A 19,705-nucleotide genomic window follows, 5' to 3' on the forward strand; every position below is an offset into this window, starting at 1 on the left:
AACTGTAGAGTTTTGTGCCAAAACGTGAAATGGCTGGAGTGAAGGCGCATGGTTGCGCGCCTTGGCTGCAAGTGATCTGCATTGCAACGCACTCTTGCACGCCAAAGCTTCAGATGATGTGCATTTCAATGCACAACACTTCAGTGAACGCTTCTTCCACATGCTCAGCTCTGCGTTGCTACGCCATCTGTTATGAGTTGCCACTCTCTGTTGCGCGCCAAGGCTCAAAGTGATGTACGTTTCAACGCAATGACAGTTATCCAGTTTCAGTTGCTGGAGTATTAACGCGCATCACTCAGAGTAGCCACGCAGACCCAGTGTTGTATTTTATTCTTTCCACGTTCAAACACCAATCACTTGGAGTTTTAACGCCCAGCTCTTAGGATTTCTTCAAGCTTGATTCTTTGACTTTTCTTCTTTAATTTCAGCTTTTAATCCTTCCTTTAAGCACTTTCAACAAATTTCCATCTTTTGCATGAACTCCTACAAAAATCTAAACAATTTTAATATTTCAACAAAACAACAATTTATACTAATTATTTTATTTTGGTGATCTTTTCAAGTTATTTTTAGAACTATTTTCCTAATTATTAACCAAAAACTATGCTAAAAACATGGTAAAATATGGATTTATCATATCACTTCACAATTCAACAATTAGTTGATCCTAAAGTAATTCAATTGGAATTTGTAATGTTTGAAAGCAAATAAACTAGTATAAAATTCAGAAATTATAGCAGAGCAAAAGCTATGAATTTTATATGGAAACAGATGTATGAAACATAGTTAGGGGTTTACTTCACCAAAATTTTAGTGTTAATTTAATCAAGTTCTGAACTTTCAAGCATTTGGATTGAATGACAATAAGTTTCACGATGTATTAATCAAAGGTTAATTCCTTGACTCAATGAATCTAACATTCAATTCAATCATCCTAATTCCTTAGATCTGGTTCAATTAAATGTTGCATTAAGCATTAGAAACCAAAAGATTGCAAGATTAAGATGACTTATCCCTAAGAAATTAATAATCTTGGTAATTGATTCAAATCTGAGAAACAATTTCAACTTCCATTGACAAAAGCTTCTCTGTGATTGGTAATCAAATTTTTAATCAACAACTACTTAATTAACATAATCAACTATTCAATCCAATCAATTTTGTTCTTCTCACCCAGCTCTAGAATGATCACTATTATTGTTCTTCTCACCCAGCTCTGGAATGATCACTATTATCAGAAATAGTGATAACACTAGATCACTTCATTAGGGGTGTGGTTACTTTTCTTTATAAAAGTGATAACGCATAATCCAATCCTTGAAATTAGGCTCTAGAATAATCACTTTTCTTTAGAATAGTGATAACGCCCTACGCTGACTTCATTAATTCTTGTTCCTTGTCTCCAAAATTGCTACTTTTCTTCTATCTTTCTCCTGATTTTCCATCCTTATGAACTTAGCTTAGAATTCCTACAAAATATGATCTAACCATTAATTTTTTACACAGAAAATTCACAAACTCTAAACAACTAGCTATTTAGACAAAACTTGAACCTTCTATTATTTTTATTGGTTTTTTAGCTTTCTCCATTATGTTTTCTATATCAAATGTATTAAAAACTAAAGTAAAATATTGGTAAAATATGGATTTATCAAAATTGTTTTCTAATTTGATCAATAATAGAGGAGACCACACACACAAACAAATCACATTAAAAGTAACCCCAAGGACCAAATGCAAACGAACTACATGGGAATTTAAACAAAACAGTTAGAGCACACAATAAAATCAAAACAAAATGACTTGTATCCCTAGCAACAACGCCATTTTGACAACTATGTCGTAATGGTTTCAAACAAGACTAGATTCCTCAAATAAGCATGCAATATAGGGAGCAAACCTAGGTCATCTCACAAGCACACAAATTCATTTTGTTTCAATTTTTAAACTTGCAATGGTGGTTAATAATTTGGAGGGTTTGTGATTTAAAGACAGATTAAAAATGAAAGTAATTTAAAAACAAAAGTAATTTAAAATGAACGCAATTTAAAATGAAAACAAATTTAAAATTTGACAACGAATCTAAAAAAAATCTTAAAACGAAAACAAATTTAAAATTTGAAAACGAATCTAAAAACAATCTTAAAATGAAAACGAATTTAAAATTTGAAAACGAATATAAACACAATCTTAAAACAAAAATGAATTTAATTTAACCTACAAAAACAAAAATTAAAAAACAAGAACGAATTAAAAACGAGATAAGTTAAGACGAAAAAAAAATTAAAAAAAATTTGAAAACAAAAATTGAAAACAAAAATTAAAAATGAAAACAATTAAAACTAACACCAATTAAACCCACGAATCAAAGACGCAACTAGGATTACTATACCAAATTTACCCAAAACTCAAATGCAACATAAACCAATCGATCAATATTATATTCAAGAATAAAAATCGAATTTAATCAAATTATGCATGCATAAATCTTAATTAAGAATTGAGAGAAAGTAAAAAGACAAACTCAGAGCGATCAATTGATCTAACAATCCATGCTTGAGACGATATGATTCATGACAAACAAATAATTGAGAATGCAGCAGAGTCCAAAAAGAGGCAAGCGAATGGAACGAAAAGATTTTACCCTCAAAACGGGAAAGAGGGTCTTCACAGAAAAACAAAATTGTCAAACAAAATTGAAGGGAAATATAAAATTAAAACTAGGCCTCTGAAAGTCAAACTCTGACCCCTATAAATATTATTCTTAGAAGAAAATGGAAATAAATGGGCCAAGGCCTCTGCAAAAAATAAAATAGAAGCGCTAAGTAGAAACCCTAAATATAAAAGGCATGTTTTAAGTCTAAACTTCACAAATTAATAGAAAATAGCTCCAAACTCCAAACAGTATGATTCATATGTCCAAATTAAAGCCTAAGAAGTTAGAAATCCATTACAAAAAGAATCATCCAAAAAGGAGGTCTACAGAAAAAATTATGGCCAAAATAGTGGACAAAGGTCAGAATAGAGAAAATATGAAATATAAAGTAAAGATAACAAGTATTCATGAAAACTCCAATTCAATGCAAGAAATGCAAAAATATGCTAAATGAAATAAATAAATAAAGAAAAGGTATTTTGGAAGATGCCATAAGGCTACAAATATGAGTACAAAATATGAATCATTAGTTCACACAATCTCATTACAATCAAATCAATTACATTAAAACACATATTTCCAACCATTCGCATTACAATATGTAGCAAAATAACGGATTCAAATGCAATGAGATAGGGTAGAGTCCCCCTTTACCTCAAATTGAAGATCCACAATGCAAATCAATAATGAAAGCATCCCCCACACAGATTTTATCCTAAATACATGGAAAAATTCAATGAGAACTCAAAGAGAACCAAGAAAACAGAGAAGTGGGACGAAAACTAAAACCCTACCCATTGAAACTCACCTCCAAAAGCTCCAAACATGATTACCACCTTTAATCTAGCTCCCAAACAGCTTTGGAGGTAATTTAATTAGTAAGAATAGGTTGAGAATCGAGAGAACAGAGAGAGATCTCAAAGGGAATAGTGGAATATAAATTTTTCAAACTCTAAACCCTTCAAATACCCCTCTAGTCATGAAACTCTCGATACAGCGAGATCCCTGACTGCAGCGACACCCTTCTCTCGCTGTAGCGAAAATCTTAGAGGAAATTGCACTCTGGTTTCTATAGAATCTCGCTATAGTGAGACCCTCTCGCTGTAACATCATTCTTTTCTTTAATTAATTTGCTTTAAATAATTTACATTAATGAAAATATTTTTAAGAAAATTAGTAATAATTTGTACAACTTAGAAGAAATAGTACAATATGAGAATACAAATTAATAAAATTGACAAATTTACAAAATCTATCAATTTAATATTTCAATGTCAATGAAATAGAAACACATAAATAGATTTATACGTTGAATATATTAAATAAATTATATCAGAGCAGTTCCTTTTCCACAATCCTTGACGAGTATGACCCTAGAATGTATCAATTATCTCCTTTTGTTTTTCTTCATTACCTGAAAATACCAGTAAGGGTGAGTATTTTCTGCCCACTAAATTTTTTTTGTTTCGAAAGAAACTAAAGTTATTGTCTAATATTCTATTCTATTTCATTATCAATATTACATAATTCATATTGATGATCATCACATCCAAGTACATACAATAATACAACCATCAATCAGAGCATATGTGACACCCTTACTACTTATTATGCCATCAATATAAATATAATATTAACATAATCCAAGCAGTAAGAAAGCCACATGTATGAGTTTACATCTGTTCACATTAATAGAAACTAAATACACCATCTGCATCAGTTATCCAAATACATATATACATATCATCTGTTAAAATATACAGTCATCCAATCATATAAACATATACACATAGCTGATTTACATACAAAATAAAGTAGGGTCACGATATCAGAGACAACAACAACAAAATTGACCTCACAAGCTTTCCCTCCAGACCCATGATATTCAAAAGTACCATTTCCTCCAAAAGTTAACAACGGTTAAGGATTTATATTTATACGTTCCCTCAGTCACTAGTAATTATATCTACATATATGTACAAGTTATACTTTACTGGGACTTAGCCTACTCTCCTTTCCCACTAGGTTCTTGCTCAGAGGAGTCAAAACTAGGAGGATGTCTAGCCTGAGAAGAAGTCCTCTTCTTTCTAGTAGTAATAGGAGTGTTTGAGCAGTGAGAGGAATCCGGAAAGTCAGAAGAACTAGAGGAAGTCAAATTTGAAGTGGATGAGACGAAGATGTGTCTAGGTAGAGGTATGTTCGCTATATTGGGTTGTACAACAGGTGGTACATAAGGCCCTAAAGATCTAAGAAAATTCGGGGGTAATATTGGGGGTGATAATATAGGGACAAGAGGTGGGACATAGGGTCTCCTAAACTGTACTCCAGGAGGAAATGGAAAAGTGAGTCTCATGGGTACCCTGATGGGGATGGGGTATGCCCGTGGGCCTGGCCCATTTCTATCTAACAAAAAGGTAATAGTGCCAGTATGGGTGAACTGTTGTCGCTCCCAATCGTGCGCCCATCTTCCTTCAGGATCATATCTGACTGTGACGCTAAGCTGGTATGGTGGTCGGGCCATTTGTGTCCTCATCTACTAAACATATTCACATACAACACACATAGCAACTAAAAGGGTGAGACAAACCCATTTCAACCAAAGTATAGTAGAAAAAACGTCAAGATATTTACAATCATTATAGCAATTAGCAACAACTCAACACACAATGTACATGCCATGTATGATTCTGTGCATCACCTAGTTAATTGCTATACTGACACATGCATGTGGGCCCAAACCATTTTCTTTTTCTTTTTCTCTTTCTTTCTTTCTGGGAAGGATCAGGAGTTCACTGCCACCAACCATTCTTGGTCATAACCATCTCATTAGATAGTTTCAAAGATATAGCTCAACTGATTCTGAGAATCCATCGGGTTCTGTCAGCATAGTCCAGTTTTGCAGTGAGAATCGACAGCACAGGGTTGCGAGCCCTGGCCTTTGCCCGGCTCAATCACACCCGACTATCCCCAAGACTAACCTGGAGTCTCCCCTAGATTTCGTATACTTCCCATCCAAAACCATCATCATTACATGCTTATGATGCATGAACCTAATTTCAGTCTTTTAATTAGGTATTAAATATTTCTTTTTAATCAACAACATATGTTTCAAAATTTCACCGATAATCCGGCAGAGTTTCCTCTATAATTCAGATATTTTCAAATTTTCTTCTCTCTGCAAAACAGCCAGAAAATTTTAATACACTTCTAATTTTAAGCAGAGACTCACCACCACCGCATTTCAGAACTTTCCAACTATTTCAATGGCTCTCAAATACCTTTTTCCAATTATCACCATATTTAAAAATACTCATTTAAAATAATACTTTAAAATGAATTAAAATACTTTAAATTATTTAAATATGTATATAGGTATACTTTAAATATATAAAAATTATTAAATAAATTTTGATCAAACCACTTGAAATTAAAGAAGATTTTTTTTAATAAAATCATTTTCTTAAGAAGAAAATTAACCACAATTGCATTTATCAATTTCTAAAACACTTTTCAAAACCCATCAAATTTTATCTCAAATCTTCCCATTTTTTTATAAACATCTTTATTTCACAATTCTCCAATTCTTTTCAACTTTCAACATACCTTCTATATGCTCACTCCACATGAATGATAGTTCATTCCTCAAGTATTTTAGGCAATCAATTATTTATATTGAATTCAACAAACAATTATCATAGAAGCATCATCACACATAAAATCAATCTCAAAAAAGAATATCAAACAATTGTACACTAAGTATGGAAATAATTATAAATTCCTTCAAATAATTTATACATACATAGCAAGGAATAAAACATCCCATCTCCCAACGTTTTTCTATTATACCCTTGAAAAAAGATATGTCCCCCCTTACCTTAAAGTGTATACCGATTTTTTCTCACCAACGACTTCTTTCCACCACTTCTCAAATCACGATCCTAACAAAATAATCACACATAATCATGATCAATGTTAAGAGGCATTAATCACCCAACCCACTACTAGTGAGTTGAAACTATCTTTTTCTAATCTTCACAAAAATGGCTTACGAGTCTTACAATTGTTTTCTATGATGTAAATGGAATACTATAAGCCTAAAGGTGATTAAAAACAATTATTTTCCCTTCATAACACTCTTGGGACAGCACCTCTAGACCAAGGGTTTTGAACCCCCAAATGTATTTTTAACAAAACAAAAAGCACCAAAATTATTTATTATAAAATATAGAAAGATGAAGCTAATTAAAACATAATTTAGAAACAAAATTTTTGGACAAAATCTCACCCTCATGCCACTGTTCCAGCACCCAAAAAGAGGGAGAAAATAAAAAAAATTAATCGGTTCAAAGTGTTCAAAATGATGAAAATAGATGAAATATTCAAAAAATTTAATGAACTTACTTGGAAAATCAAAAGATTAGAGCCAAAGAAGTTTTAAAGCTTTTGGAAGGAGAAGAAGAGCACTTACGGCAGCCAAGAGAGAAGAAAATGAATTGGATGAATTGATCTTATCTTAAATAGTGAAAATAATAATATAATATTAGAATTTTCACTAATTCTTTAGTAATTAATTGAAATAATTAGATAAAAGTCTCAAAATTTAAAATAATCATGAAATATATTAAAAATAATTATAAAATAATTTTTGACACTATTGATCCTTTAGTTGGTGTCTAAAATTTTTACACGCAATTTCTGCTTGAGCATATAACTAATTTACTTAAAATTAACCAGAAAATCCAAAAATGCTCATTAATTACAAAAAAAAATTATTTTTATATTCCAAATAATATTTATAAATAAATATAAATTTTTTATAATTTTTATTATTATTATTGTTATTTTTAAAATAAAATGTTATTTTTAGCATTATATAGCAATTTTAACCAATACAAATTGACAATTTTGAAACTTAAAAATTTTAAAATTAAAAAAATACCAAAAATTTCTTAAAAATATACCTAACAATTTTGTCTAAAGCATCTCATGCTAATTCTATTCCAATTTTTCCCAAAAAAATCAAGTACTATACATTAACTTAGAACTATATTAATAAATTAATCGTTTAGCAAAAACGAGGATGTTACAGCATATACAACAATTTATTCGTTACACATATATTTCTATATTGACCGGTACGTTATTATACATGTATCATATCATCTCAATTAATATGTCATAATACGTGTGTCCCAGTCACACCCGTTGATGTATTACAACACACATATCACTACAACATAAATCGATCTGTTACAACACATATATTATAATCATACAATTTCTAATTCTATTTCACATCTATAGCATTTTCGTAATAATTGCCCTTGCGATCCCTTGAGGACTTCATATCATAGATAGCTGCTGGTTGGCCGCAACATCATGGATACATGTGTGTTGCTCGGCTGTTTTAGCAAAGGTATAGTTAGGAGTTTTGTCAGGAAATGAGGGTGTGGCCTGTAAATGTCTATTTTTCAACAAAAATTATTGTGCTTTAGAATTCACCATCCTCATTTTTTCAAGATTTTCTAAATCTTTTTCGGACTCTATACCCCAAGTGTATCACTGTACTATCTATACTTATTCTCTTTCTCTTTCTCAGCATTTTTCATTTTTATATTCCTTTTATCGATCATTATGTCATAATACATGAGTTACAATCTATATAAATTCATGGATCACAATATATACTATAATACACCCTTCAATGTGTTATAATATATATCGTAATCACCTTTTTCAAGTTATTCTAACCTAAGCATCATAATCATGCATCTCTTTCTTTCTCTTTCATACATCATATACTTTAAAAATCAATCGACATTTTAATTATTCATGTCAAATTTACTCAATTGAATACATTTGATCTATCAAATCATATCTATACTTATTGCATCATGTCAGTCTAACATAGAAAGCTATCATACAATATCACACCATGCAATCAGTACAATGTGCTAAACGTCAGACACTTTCGAACTCAGTCCAACTCGTACAATCTTAATATGGTCTTCTAACCTAAAGTTTATTATTTTATATCCTTTATTATTTAGCTCATATATGTAACACCCCTATTTTTATTATTTATTAGTTTTGTATTTGGTATGAGTTATTAATGTATGTTGCTTGAAATTAGAAGAGTTTTAGATGTTTAGGTTGCAGGATTTTTCGCTGTAGCAAGAAATCAGCATCCAAAATTAGGCATTATGATGCTCTTTCATTGTAGCGAGGATGCTCTCGCTATAACTAGAATGACAGACAGCAAAATGCAATTTTATCTAATTTTTTCGCTGTAGCGAGATAAGGTCTCGTTGTAGCGAGAATCTCTAAATGTAGCAAGAATTGGCTTGCTGTAGCGAGAATATCGCAAATTGAGGGGTATTTAAGGGTTTTCAAGTTAAGAAACTTGGATTATAATCCAAGTCACGACCCTCATACGTTCTCTATGACTTCTCTCCTCATTTTCTCAGCAAATCCTTGAAAAATCTCAACTTTTCTCTGATCAAAGCTTGAAGGATCAGTTCCCTTGTTCTTTGGTAAGTTTTTGGAGCTTGATTCTCCATTTCTTTGGTTATTTTCTTGTTTTTCCTTATCTAAAGAAAAACTCTTGTGATATTTAGGAAGAACTCAGCCTTTTAAGCAAGATCTCTCAAAAACCTTTTACTAAACCTTTATTTCAAGGTAAGGAGAGCTCTATTTTGTTACTGAGGAAGTGGTATGCGTGTATTCATGAAGAGGTTGTGATGAAATGTATGATTTTAAGTGTATGTTGGATGAAAGCATGTTTTTGTTATATTTGAAGCCTATTTTGTGATGTTTGATGATGTGTATGAATTTTATTTTGACTGTATATGCATGTACATAGTGGACTGAGTTCAAGGGGACTAACTCTCAGCAATAATTGATTTATGTGTGATATAATAATGAACTAGATTAAAAGAAAGATATAAAAGCATGAATCATATGTGAATAAATAGATAGTAAGAATATAGAGATGAGATGAGAAATATGAAAAAAAGAAAGTGAAATGAGAATGGAATATGATAAGGATGAGTATGGATAGTTTAGAGGTACACTGGGAGTGTGAAAGATGGAGATGACTGAGAAGTCTTGGAGAAATGAGGATGGTGGATGCTCCTCTTGAATTGCGCAAAACAAATGAGAGTAGGAGTACCATAGGTCTCACATTCGTTTCCTGACTAATACTTCTGACCATGCTTTTGGTAAAAGGGGTCAGGTCGACACACGTTGTATCTGTGTAGCTGCAGCTATCCAGCGACTATCTATGCTAAGGAATACCTCGAGGGATCCCAAGGGCAATGAAAGTGAAATGAGAATCCAAAGTATTGAGCAAGAGATGAAGAGTAATAAGTTGAATACTTAAAGATTTTTGCATGAATATGAGTATGACTTTGTAACATGATTGATTGTTGTATTATATTTGTTTTACTGTGTGAATGTATGCTTGGTAATGTGAATAGAGACTTATCCTTACGTAAACATTTCAGGGAACCCAGATGACAGCATCCACCGAGAGGATTAGATTAGTAGATAGCTCTGTAACTAGTAGACTGAATTATGTATTTAATGAGTATCAAAGACTTTGTTTCTTTAGGATTGCTATAGTTGTAAATGATGTACCTAGTAATACTATTATGATGGAAATGGAATTAGCTTTTAGTGTCTCTTTTGATTTCCCTTTAAGTAGAATCCATCATACTCTTTGTGTATATATATTTCTTGGTACTGTTAGGTGATGAATCTACATTTTACTACATTTTTATACATCATTTATTACTTTTTATAGAAAAGAATAGACTTAGATAGTGTAAATAAGATGAATATTCCAATTAGGCTAAATAATATAGGTTTCTTAGTTTTTTGTTAATTTACATGAATTTAGATAGTTTATTTTACATATTTTGATCATTTGAATAATATGGCAGGAATCCCCAAGCTTATTTTGAAGAATTATTGGATTTTGAGGAATTTGAGGTGAAAGTAACTACTTTCAATATTGATAGTGACAACTACAGCAAGCCACTTCCAGCAAAGGGACCAAAGTGATCACTTCCAAAGCTTAAAGTGACAACTACAGCAGCCCAGAATCAACCAAACCTGCGCGTGGTTACTATGAATATTCATAGTAATCACTCCAGAGCATGCAGAAATTGAAGGTGCTGCGCGTAACTACTATGAATATTCATAGTAATCACTCCAGAGAGGAAAAACCCAACTGATGCTGCGCGTGGTTACTATGAAAGAATGAGAGTAATTACTTTGGGCGGCGCCAGCTTTAGTATAAATAGATTTTTACCAAATTAGGGTAGGGAGTTCTTACACTTTTTGAACCTTTTCTTTTCTTTACTCAATTTAGAATACTTTCCAGAGCTTAGGGCAACCTTGGGTGACAGCCAAGGGTCCAACCTAGGGTTTGGTTTCTCATTTCTCTTGCTTTTACATTAATGTTAATGAGTTTTCTGCATTTTCCAATTGCGTTTTTGATCCCCATTTCCATGGAGGGCTAAGTTTGTGTAATCCTTAGTGAATTCACATGGGTTCTTGAGTTCCTTGAATTTAATGATAATATAATTCCTTTCTTTCATGAATTACTTCTTCCTTGTCTCTTGAATTGAATTAATGGTGAATGAGGGGGGTATTGCTCAATTAACCCTAATTTTGTTTTAAGGAGATTCTAAACTAAGGGTTGCTTAATCCTAGGTTTAATTCTAAGGTTGCGTAATTTTGGGATGAGAGATTAGAGCCTAACAAATTGCGTAATTTCGTTGGGACCATAAGGTTAATTTTCGCTTGTTAAATTAACCTAATTCATGGAAGAAAGGATGAATGTTAAATCTTGAGTGGAATGAGGATAGAATTTATGTGGATGAACTAAGGATTGTTGTTTTCTATTGTTTGAATTAATTAAACTCATTTGCTCATTGCTCTTTGTTTTAATTTGAAACCACAAAACCCCCCATTTTCATTGCTTGTTTAATTAATGCCTTCAACATGTTTAATGAAGATTAATAACCAATGTTCATAGGAGACAATCTAGGGTTACCCTAGTACTACATTAATTTGTTTAAATTTTGATGAGGATTTACGACAAATCTTTTAAACACCTCGAAAAAGATCATCATCAAATTGGCGCCGTTGCCGGGGACATTGGTGTTGATTTTTCATAAACATGTTATTTGCTCTGTTTTCATTTTCGTTTTCTGCATTGTGAATACTTTAATATAGTTGTAGTTTCATAGGTAAGTAGAGATATCTTGCATTTAGGTAGATTCAATTGCTGTTTTCTGCATATTGTTTGAATTCTGATTTCTGCATTTTAGTTTACCACACTGTATTTTCGTTTGCTGCAATTACCCTGTTTCTGCTGCATAATTCTGCAGAATTCTATAGAATTTGTGTTTGTGTGTTGCCTATTTTCATTCCCTAATTTGCAATTTCTTTCTGTTTTTGCTGTTTGGTGTTAATACTTTATTTTACTGCACTTAGATGTTAGTTTTTCTGCATAAATGTCATCTGAATTTTTCTGCATTTTTACTGCTTCATTAGTTGACTTCTTTTCAAATTTCCATAGACAATTCCTAATGAATGACCAGATCAAATCTGGGAGATTTATATCCTCCAGATATTGAAATTGATAGGACATTCCATAGAAATCTTAGGAACCTTAGTAGACAAAATTCTGTACATATTGAGGAGCCATCTTCACCATTTTCTCCATCTTCTATATATTCTTCTCTGCATTCTTTAAATTCTGAACCTTTAGAAATGGCAGAAAATGACTTGACACTTAAGGAGCTTGCCGCACCGGACGTGACCTACCAGACTTTATGTATCCAATACCCGGATGTGGATGCCCCTTTTGTTCTTAAAACTGGCCTAATCCATCTTTTGCCTAAATTTCATGGTCTTGCAGGTGAAGATCCGCATAAACACCTCAAAGAATTTCATATTGTTTGCTCTACAATGAGACCACAAGGTGTGCCTGAAGAGCATGTGAAATTAAAGGCTTTTCCATTTTCTCTTATGGATTTGGCTAAAGACTGGTTGTATTATCTTCCACCTGGCTCTATTACAAGTTGGGACACCCTCAAGAGATTGTTCCTGGAAAAAATTTTTCCTGCTTCAAGGGCTGCCTTAATAAGAAAGGAAATATGTGGTATTAGGCAGCTGGAGAGGGAAAGTTTGTATGAATATTGGGAGCGTTTCAAGAGACTTTGTGCTAGCTGCCCCCATCATCAGATAAGTGACCAACTCCTAATCCAATACTTCTATGAAGGCTTACACCCAATGGATAGGAGCATGATCGACGCAGCTAGTGGGGGAGCCCTAGTTGACAAGACTCCCGCAGCGCTAGAGCTCTTATTGAGAATATGGCAGCTAACTCTCAACAGTTTGCTACAAGGCAAAACTCCATCATGTCCTGGAGTGTCCATGAAATTCAAACTTCAGATTCACACAAGTTGGAGCATAAACTAGATGAGTTGGCTACTATGGTAAAACAGTTGGCATCCATTCAAAAGAATTCTACTGCATATACACCTCCACCTTCATCCATTCCAGCAATGCTTTGTGGGATTTGTTCATCTACGGATCACTTCACTGATAGTTGCCCCACATTGCAGGAAACTGAATCTTCGGAAGGTAATCCTCAAGCTTATGCTGCTAATATTTATGCTAATAAGTTTCCTTTTCAGCAGCCGCAGCAACAACAAAGCTGGGATTTATCTTCCAATAGATATAATCCCGGTTGGAGGAACCATCCTAACTTAAGGTGGGCAGGAAATGCACAGCATCAAGGCTCTAGCCAGCCAACCAACAATCATTTCCAACCACATCAAGCTGGACAAAACAAGCCATATTCAGCCCAGCAACATCACCATCCATCATCTTCATCTCAACAACACCACCAAGCCTCCCCTTCACTAGCCGCTACACCTCAAAAGAATGAATCATCTTTGGAAGACCTTGTGAAGCAACTCACCATGAGTAATCTCAATTTCCAACAACAGAGTCAAGCCTTCCAGCAACAAACTCAAGCAAGTATCAAGACCTTGGAAAATTAAATGGGTCAGCTTGCTTCATCCCTTAATCAACTTCAATCTCAAGGCTCAGGCAATCTCCCTACACAAACTGTCACAAACCTAAAGAATGTGAGTGCCATTACCTTGAGATCTGGTAAGGTGATGCAAGAGCCAGAAATGCCTACTGAAAAGGATCCCAGTTGCACTTTAGCTGCAGAAGGTGAAGAAGGAGAAGTTGGAAGCCAAGAGCAGCCTGCACTTATGCCCACACCATGTCAACCAAAAGTGGTAGACCAGGAGGAGAGGTCTATTCCTGTTCCCTTTCCTCAAAGAATGGTTCAGCCCAGCAAGAAGCAAGAAGAGGTTGATAAAGAAATTCTGGATACTTTCAGAAAAGTTGAAGTCAATATCCCCTTGTTAGATGCTATCAAGCAAATCCCAAAGTACGCCAAATTCCTTAAGGACTTGTGCACTCATAGAAGGCGTCTAAAGGGTAATGAAAGAGTGAACATAGGGAGAAATGTATCAGCTCTTTTTGAGAGGCAGAAAACTTCCATGCCTGAGAAATGCAAAGATCCAGGGATGTTTACTATTCCCTGCACTATAGGAAACAATAGGATAGATAATGCCATGCTTGATTTAGGTGCATCTATTAATGTTATGCCTTTATCTATCTTCACATCTTTGTCTCTTGGACCATTGCAGCCCACGGGTGTCATCATCTAATTAGCAAATAAGAGCACTACTAATCCAGCCGACCTTGTGGAGGATGTTCTAGTGAGAGTGAATGACTTGATCTTTCCTGCTGACTTCTACATCTTGGACATGCAGGAAGAAGAGCCAATAAAAGGAGCTGCACCAATCATCTTGGGGAGGCCATTCTTGAAGACGGCCAGGACCAAAATTGATGTGCATGCTGGAACTCTCACTATGGAATTTGGAGAGAGTGTGGTTAGCTTCAACATACTAGATGCTATGAAGCACTCTCCTGAGGAGCATTCAGTTTTTCACATTGATGTTCTTGATAGCTTGATAGATGATAATCTTGCTGAATTTTTAGGAGACTTTTTCGTTGATTTTTCTGATTGTATAGATACCATAGATACTAAAATTTGTGAATATTGTACTAAGTCATCTTTGTGTGATATTTGTATTGCTGATTTTCTAGATTTAGATTCTGCAACTTCTGACATTAATGACATTGAAAAATCAAAAGGGTTAGAATGTGGTTCATTGAGTACAGCAAGTATAATTGAATCTAACCCTTGTGGTTTAAATGTTGCAGAAATCATTTCAAATGAAAGTGCTAAAGCACTACCTTCAATTGAGCAGCCTCCCACCTTGGAGCTTAAACCCTTGCCTGAGCATTTAAAATACACTTATTTGGAAATAGGTGAGAAGCTCCCTGTGATCATTTCCACTGAGCTTGATGAGGACCAAGAGGAGCAGTTGCTTGATGTGATTCGGAAGTATAGAAAGGCTATTGGTTGGACCTTGGCTGACATCCCTGGAATCAGTCCTTCCCTGTGCATGCACTGGATTTTGCTGGAAGAAGGATCCAAGCCAGTAAGACAGCCCCAGAGGAGGGTCAATCCGATCATATTGGAGGTGGTGAAAAAGGAGATCACCAAACTACTCTAAGAAGGCATCATCTACCCGATATCAGATAGCACATGGGTGAGCCCAGTGCAGGTGGTGCCCAAAAAGTCAGGGATTACAGTTGTGAAGACTGAGAAGGATGAGCTCCTGTCCACTAGAGTGCAGAATAGCTGGAGAGTCTGCATTGATTATCGGAGGCTCAACCAGGCGACCAGGAAAGACCACTTTCCTCTACCTTTCATAGATCAGATGCTGGAGCGCCTGGCAGGTAAATCTCACTACTGTTTCCTAGATGGATTCTCAGGTTATTTTCAAATATGCATAGCCCCTGAGGATCAGGAGAAGACCACTTTTACATGCCCATTTGGTACATTTGCATATAGGAGAATGCCATTCGGGCTTTGCAATGCTCCCGGTACATTTCAAAGATGCATGTTGAGCATATTTTCTGATTTGGTTGAGCATTGTATTGAAGTATTCATGGATGACTTCACTGTATATGGGTCATCATTTTCTGCATGTTTAGGAAACTTGGATAGAGTTTTACAAAGATGTATAGAGACTAACTTGTTCTAAACTTTGAGAAATGTCATTTTATGGTTAGGCAGGGGGTAGTCTTAGGCCATATAATATCTGAGAAGGGAATTGAGGTAGATCCTGCTAAGCTTAAGGTCATTTCACAGCTTTCTTACCCCTCTTGTGTGCGAGAGGTGCGTGCATTTCTTGGCCATGCAGGTTTCTACAGGCGCTTTATCAAGGATTTTTCCAAGATAGCCCTTCCTCTCTCCAAGTTACTGTAGAAAGATATTGATTTCGAGTTTGGAGCCAAGTGCAAAGAGGCGTTTGATTGCCTAAAGACAGCCTTGACCACAACCCCCATCATTCAGCCACTAAACTGGACACTTCCATTTGAGCTCATGTGTGACGCATCCAACTTTGCTGTGGGTGCTGTCTTAGCACAGCGGTTTGGTAAGGATCCACATGTCATTTATTATGCATCTAGGACTTTGGATCCTGCACAGTGTAACTATACCACAACTGAAAAGGAACTATTGGCCATAGTATTTGCTTTAGATAAATTTAGATCATACTTGCTAGGGTCAAAAGTTGTGGTGTTTACTGATCATTCTACTCTTAAGTTCCTTTTGAAAAAGACAGATTCAAAGCCAAGGCTAATAAGGTGGATGCTTCTACTTCAAGAATTTGATGTAGAGATAAAGGATAGAAGTGGAGCACAAAATTTGGTGGCGGATCATTTGAGCAGGATAGAGGGAGTCCCTGAACTCACTCCTCTAAAAGATGATTTCCCTGATGAGCAATTATTAGAGTTGTATACTTCAAAGTTGCCTTGGTTTGCTGATGTTGTAAATTTTTTAGTTGCAGGAGTTTTTCCAGCAGATGCACCAAGGAGTAAAAGGGAAAAGATCAAGAATGATGCCAAGCATTACCTCTGGGATGATCCCTATTTGTGGAAGTTCTGTAGTGATCAAGTGATTAGGAGATGCATTCCTAAGGAAGAAACTGCATCAATTTTGCATTTCTGTCATGCATCCACTGTAGGAGGCCATCTTGGGCCCCAAAGGACTGCAAGGAAAGTACTGGATGCGGGTTTTTATTGGCCTACAATCTTCAAGGACTCTTGGCAAGTGTGTTCTACATGTGAGAAATGCTAAAGAACTGGAGGGGTAATCACCTTGAAGCATGAAATGCCTCAACAATCCATTTTATATTGTGATGTATTCGATGTTTGGGGTATAGACTTCATGGGTCCTTTTCCTCCTTCCTTTGGTTTCTTATATATTTTGCTTGCTGTAGACTATGTCTCTAAATGGGTAGAGGCTAAGCCTACAAGAACTAATGATTCAAGAGTGGTTGCAAATTTTGTGCGTACTCATTTGTTTTGTAGGTTTGGAGTACCTCAAGCTTTGATTAGTGACCAGGGTACCCACTTCTGCAATAGAACCATTGAGACTCTACTGAGAAAGTATGGAGTATTGCACAAAGTATCTACACCTTATCACCCACAAACCAATGGGCAGGCTGAGCTCTCCAATAGAGAAATTAAGAAGATTTTAGAAAGGATTGTTCAGCCAAATAGGAAAGACTGGAGCAAGCGTCTTGATGACGCTCTTTGGGCTCATAGAACAACATACAAGGCTCCTTTGGGAATGTCACCATACAGAATTGTCTATGGAAAAGCCTGCCACCTTCCAGTAGAAGTAGAACATCGTGCTTATTGGGCAGTGCGAGCCTGTAACATGGACATAGACAAAGCTGGAGAACAAAGGAAATTGCACTTGCAAGAATTAGAAGAACTTCGCCTTGAATCATATGAAAACTCCAGAATTTATAAGGAGAAGACGAAGGCCTTTCATGATGGAAAAATAGCAAGAAAGGAGTTTTTCTTAGGTCAAAAAGTTTTGTTGTTCGATTCCCGCTTGAAGCTCATGCCTGGAAAACTCAGATCTAGGTGGATCGGACCTTTCATTGTGACTTCCATTTCTCCCTATGGAGCGGTGGAGGTAAAAAGTGAATCTACAAACAAGGTTTTTAAAGTGAATGGACATCGCCTAAAGCCTTTCCATGGGAGTCCTACAATTGAGACCAATGTGGAGGAAGTTTTCCTAGATCAACCTCCAGCTGATCTTGATTCTTTAACTATTTTGGAGTGAAAGCTCCATTTAACGTCAAGCTAGTGACGTTAAAGAAGCGCTTTGTGAGAGGCAACTCACAGTTTTATAGCACTTTCTAATTCTCTTTTGACTTCAATAAGCATTCTTTCATTTGAGCTGTGTTACTAGTCATATTGCTTAGTTCATTTTGTGCAAACATTTTGTTTAACACTTGACTCATTATTTGATTGATGATTTGTTCATAATTTTTGTAGAGGAAAAATTGTTGTAGTTGGACTCAATTTGTACATATATTCATGGAAGTCCAAGTAGAGAGGGAGGAATAATCATTTCCATGGCACCAAGCATTCACTCTAGGAAGAATTTTGAAGTTAGCCATGAAGGTAATCACTTTCCCAAGCCATAGTGGTCACTTTCCACCAAGGTATGTGACTTTGCTCTCTGTAGTTCTCACTTTCAATTTTCATAGTGACCACTTTGAGGGCTTTTGAATTCATTGGTCTGCACGTAACTACTATGAAAATTCATAGTAGCCACGCGCAGCACCCTGGGAAAATACACATGAAGGGCGCCCCTGTAGTGATTACTATCAATATTCATAGTAACCACTACAGAAACTAATTTTTGAGCATTTGATGCACGTAGTTACTATGAATATTCATAGTAACCACGCGCAACCTCTTTTAAAAACAACTGAGAAAGGCGCCTCTGGAGTGATTACTTTGAAAATTCATAGTAACCACGCGCACCCCATTTTTGCTGAAACCCTTGCGCGTGGCTACTATGATTATTGAGAGTAACTACGCCCAACATTTTTATATAAATAGGACCTGTTTCACGTTCACTCTCACTCTTCATTTCTGAGAAATTTTTCACTCCTCTCCTAATTTCCTGAGCACCCACTCCTTCAAATTAAATTCCTTGCATCTGAACGTCAACTCCCTACACTTTTGCACTGCATTTGAACTCCAATCCAGGTAATTTCCTCTCCCTCACTCTCTACGTTAGGGTTCTTCATTTTTCAATTGGGGATTTTTAATTAGAACCAATTTAAGTTGAAATTACTGGTTAGAATCAGTTGCTGCAAAGATAATTATATGATTTCAAGCTAGTAGGGTGATTAATTTGATCCAGTTTGCATAAACTGCCATGTTTGAACCCTAGGGTAGCCACTTTCATAATTCGTAGTGATTACTATGTAGGTAATGCTGAAATTCTGCTTCCCCTAGGTTCGTTTTGGTCTGGATTGTGATTTCTTTGCATTAAAATTCAACTTTTCATGGTTAGAAATCAAATTGCATTTTTCTTTTCTGAAGCTGAAGTATTTTTTGCTCTGAAGTAGTTACTATCAATATTCATAGTAACTACTCTCTGTGAATATATTGTGTCTGCTCATTTCATACACTCATTCCTGATCTGATTCAGTTGCACTACCATGTAACTGCAATTTCCCTTACTACTTGCTCTGAATTCTAGAAATTTGATTTGAAATTAGACCCATCTTGCTGCACATGCTTTTTACCTTAGCTGATCTAGTGGAATTCATCCTCTGCATTTTATATGTCCTCTGCATTTTATATATGCTCTCTGCATTTTCACAGCCTGATTCAGAAGTTGAGAACCCATTTGATTGGATCCAAATGCACACTGTGTTTAAATTTTCCAGACCATCAAATGAACCTCTTTTGACGACCATAATTCATTACATGACATTTGCTGTTCTGCATTTTAAACACATGGATTATGAATTTTATTTTGGAACTGTTATTGCTGTCATA

General features: G+C 35.1%; 1 non-coding gene across 1 annotated transcript; it reads right to left on the reverse strand.

The window, feature by feature from the left end:
- Positions 1 to 12,810: 12,810 nt before the first annotated feature.
- On the reverse strand, positions 12,811 to 12,915 carry LOC113860370. The gene has a single exon (XR_003503823.1). It is a non-coding gene; the product is annotated as a small nucleolar RNA R71 (small nucleolar RNA).
- Between the last annotated feature and the right edge of the window lie 6,790 nt (positions 12,916 to 19,705).

This window comes from Abrus precatorius, unplaced genomic scaffold (assembly GCF_003935025.1).
Source record: "Abrus precatorius isolate BTA unplaced genomic scaffold, Abrus_2018 Scaffold2, whole genome shotgun sequence".
In the NCBI taxonomy this organism is placed as follows: Eukaryota; Viridiplantae; Streptophyta; class Magnoliopsida; order Fabales; family Fabaceae; genus Abrus; species Abrus precatorius.